Below are 3,678 nucleotides of genomic sequence, written 5' to 3' on the forward strand. Positions count from 1 at the left end.
GACTTTTTCTAGCATCATAACCAGCAATCAATTCACATGTCATGGTTCAAACAATGCGTTCTCTTGAAACATAACAACCTATGTTCTTAGTCATCAAAGAATTTCAATGCATCATCAAGTCTAAGTAAGATATCCACATACTCAATAACATATAGTCTTCTATGATTTCTAATACTAAAGGCATATTTTTAGAACAAACAACATCCATAGAACACAGAGAAAGATAGGGGCTTAAAGTTTCGCCTCCTAACATACTTATCATAAAGATAACTGTTAACAATAATGAATCATGATCAAATATATTTGATTGGATATATGTGTTTGGATCTTTCTCCACCACATGGTGCTTGCCAACTAATAAATTGAGGTTGGGATAAGAAGTTGACTCAACATGAAAAGTATGTAACATTAAAGTAAATAGATTGTCCCTTCACAGAGGAAAGTAGGGATTTGCAGAGGTGCTAGAGCTCATTTTTTGAAACGGAGATGACTAGGTAATTTTGGGTGGTGTGCCTTTCCTGTCAATGTCACAACAATGTTTTGAATATCTTCCATGCTAATCACATTATTGGCAGTTCCCAAACATAATTGAAAATTTACTCCCCCTCCTCCATTCAAACACATTGCATGGCTAGCCGTATCCACGGGTGCCATCAAAACAATCAACTTTCTAGGGGGAGTTCTTGCTTATTTATTTTTGTATTATGTAGGACTCGGAATTATTTTTACCAGCCTCTTCTTGTGCATTGACAAGTTAATAAATACTCATCATGAGAGTAACCCTCTTAGCATGGAAGATAAGGACCTCTTGACTGCTCCATGAGCGGTACGGGCACACAAAACAGATGTTTATTTGAACACTTAGAGGAGGCACATGCAAATTTACTTGGAGTGACAATGAAATACCATATATAGGTAGGTATGGTGGTATCTCATGGAAGAACCTTGGCTCAAGAATTTGGATGCACAAGTAGTATCTCTACTTAGTACACAGTTTTGGCTAGCAAAATATTCTAAACAAGCACCACATGTTGGAGGATACATAACAATATAACTTCAATGAAAATATACCCAAACATAACTAGTACGTTGTCTTACTTGTCCAACTTCAACTATTTGATCAAGGTTGAAATGATTAATGGGTATTCGCAATCATAAAAGATGTCCAAGATAATATATTTGTATGTGAAAGTTCTCTTTCTTATACTAATCATTCATGAATTGCTTGTATGACCACCAATTTTGAAACTACTACAAGTCATAAATCACACTGGTAATTTCATATGTATGATATTTAATTCATTCACATTTTACTCTTAGGATATAAGTGAAGCACAAGAGTAAACATCAAAATAATCTCAAAATATATAAGTGAAGATCAATGAGTAGTCAAACAATAAAGTAGCTATGTGAGGACTCTCTCTCAATAAAGATTTTTAGATCTGAGATTTTTATTCAAACAACAAAGAAAATAAAAATACACTCCAAGAATAGCACATATCATGCAGACAAATAAAAAACTGGGCTCAACATAGACTAAAATATATTTGTTTGATGAAGAGAGGTGGGATTCGTAGCATCCCCAAGCTTAGATGCTTGAGACTTCTTGTCATATTTACTTGGGATGCCTTGGGAATCCCCAAGCTCAAGATTTTGTATCTCGTTCAATCCTCTCATATCCCGATTTCACCTAAATCTCAAAAAACTTCATCCACACAAAACTTGAAAAGAACTCGTGAGATAGGTTAGTACACATAAGAATAAATCAACACTTCATGTACCGACAAGACAAGTTGCATAATAATTTTCAAACATTGGATGCTATATAATATAATTTCCATAATTTGTATCTATCAATATAGGTTATGGAAACTATAGGATAAGTAGATAACAAAACTATGACAACAATCTATCTAAAGAGGATAGTTTGTAGCAATTAATTCGACAAGTGTACCTCTATAACTCACAAAATTCTGGAAATCTAGGACATGCTAAATAATTTGTATGATATCACTTTGTAAAAATGTCAGAAATTTCCACATTCAAGTAAAATTAGATAATTCAAATATCATAGCAGAAGTTTCTATTTTTGTACAACACACATCACACATGTAATTCAAGCATTCTAAAGGAAATTCTTGGAAACTTTTACTGAAAAACAAGATTATAAAGAACATCTAACAGAGGAAAACAAAATAAAATGATGCTCCAAGCAAAACACATATCATGTGATGCATAAAAATATATCTCCAAGTAAGATATACAGATAATGTTGGAGACAAAAGATGGGATGCTTTCCATGGCATCCCCAGGCTTAGATGCTTAAGTATTCCTCGGATTTTGCCTTGGGAGTGCCTTGGGAATCACCAAGCATAGGTTCTTTCTACTCATTATTCACCTCATATCGGTATCTCACCCAAAACTTGAAAACTTCAATCACACAAAACTTCACGGAACTTCGTGAGGTGGGTTAGTGTAATAAAGATAGATCATTCTTTTAGGTACTGTCAACACAAGATTCATAATTGTTATCACATTATACCTAATGTATTCTATCATTCCCATAATTTATACTAATATGCTTTGAAAATATTGAAACAAGCAAACAATACACATAAAACAGAATCTGTTAAAAAGAGAACAGTCTGCGTAGATCTGAATGAACACCTTACTTTATTTACCCTAAAAATTCTGAAGAATTAGGAAATGCAGAGAATTTGCATACCAAAACCTTGTACAAATTTCAGAATTTTTTGATGCTCCAGTAAAGTCAGAGAAATTCCGCACTAGATGTAAAAGTTTCAGTTTTTGCATAAAATCAAACAAGCAAGTATCCACACTATCCCAAAGGATTTACCTGGCACCTTATTGAAATAAATGACACAAAGCATGATTAGTACAATATCTTAATCATGTGAATACACAAAAATAGAGAGGATAAATATTGGGTTGTCTCCCTACAAGCGCTTTTCTTTAATGCCTTTTAGCTAGGCATGATGATTTCAATGATGCTCGTATAGGAATAGTAATTGAAACATGCAAGAGAGCATCATGAATTACATGGAAGCACATTTTATTCTAACACACTTCCTATGCATACGCATCTTTCAAGCAAATAATTTATTGTAGCAAGAATCAACTTGCATAGGAAGGCAAAACAAGCATGACTTCAAAAGTTTGAATACATAGAGAGGAAACTTGATATTATTCCAATGCCTACAAGGATATGTTCCTCTCTCATAATAATTTTTAGTAGCATCATGAAGGAATTCAACATTATAACTATCACATAAAGTATTATTTTCATGATGCACAAGCATATAAAATTTATTACTATCCCCATAAGCAAATTTCTTCTCATCCATAGTAGTGGGAGCACACTCAACAAAATAACTACCATGAGTCACTTGAATGGCATAGTCCAAGTAAAAACTAAAGCCATGATGAAAATTTCATGATTTTTTTACTCTGTATAACATATATGTCATCACCATAATAATCATAGATAGCAACTTTGTTGTCATAGGCAATTGAAACAACTTGCAAAATAGTGGACTCATCACTAAATAAAGTGATGATCTCTCAAAATCCAATTTTACGATTATGAAAAGGTTAAAAACCCTCCAAAATAGCAGGATCATTAGTACCTAGAGTTGGCACTCTTCCAAACCCACTTTT

This window comes from Hordeum vulgare, chromosome 3H (assembly GCF_904849725.1).
Source record: "Hordeum vulgare subsp. vulgare chromosome 3H, MorexV3_pseudomolecules_assembly, whole genome shotgun sequence".
NCBI lineage: Eukaryota > Viridiplantae > Streptophyta > Magnoliopsida > Poales > Poaceae > Hordeum > Hordeum vulgare.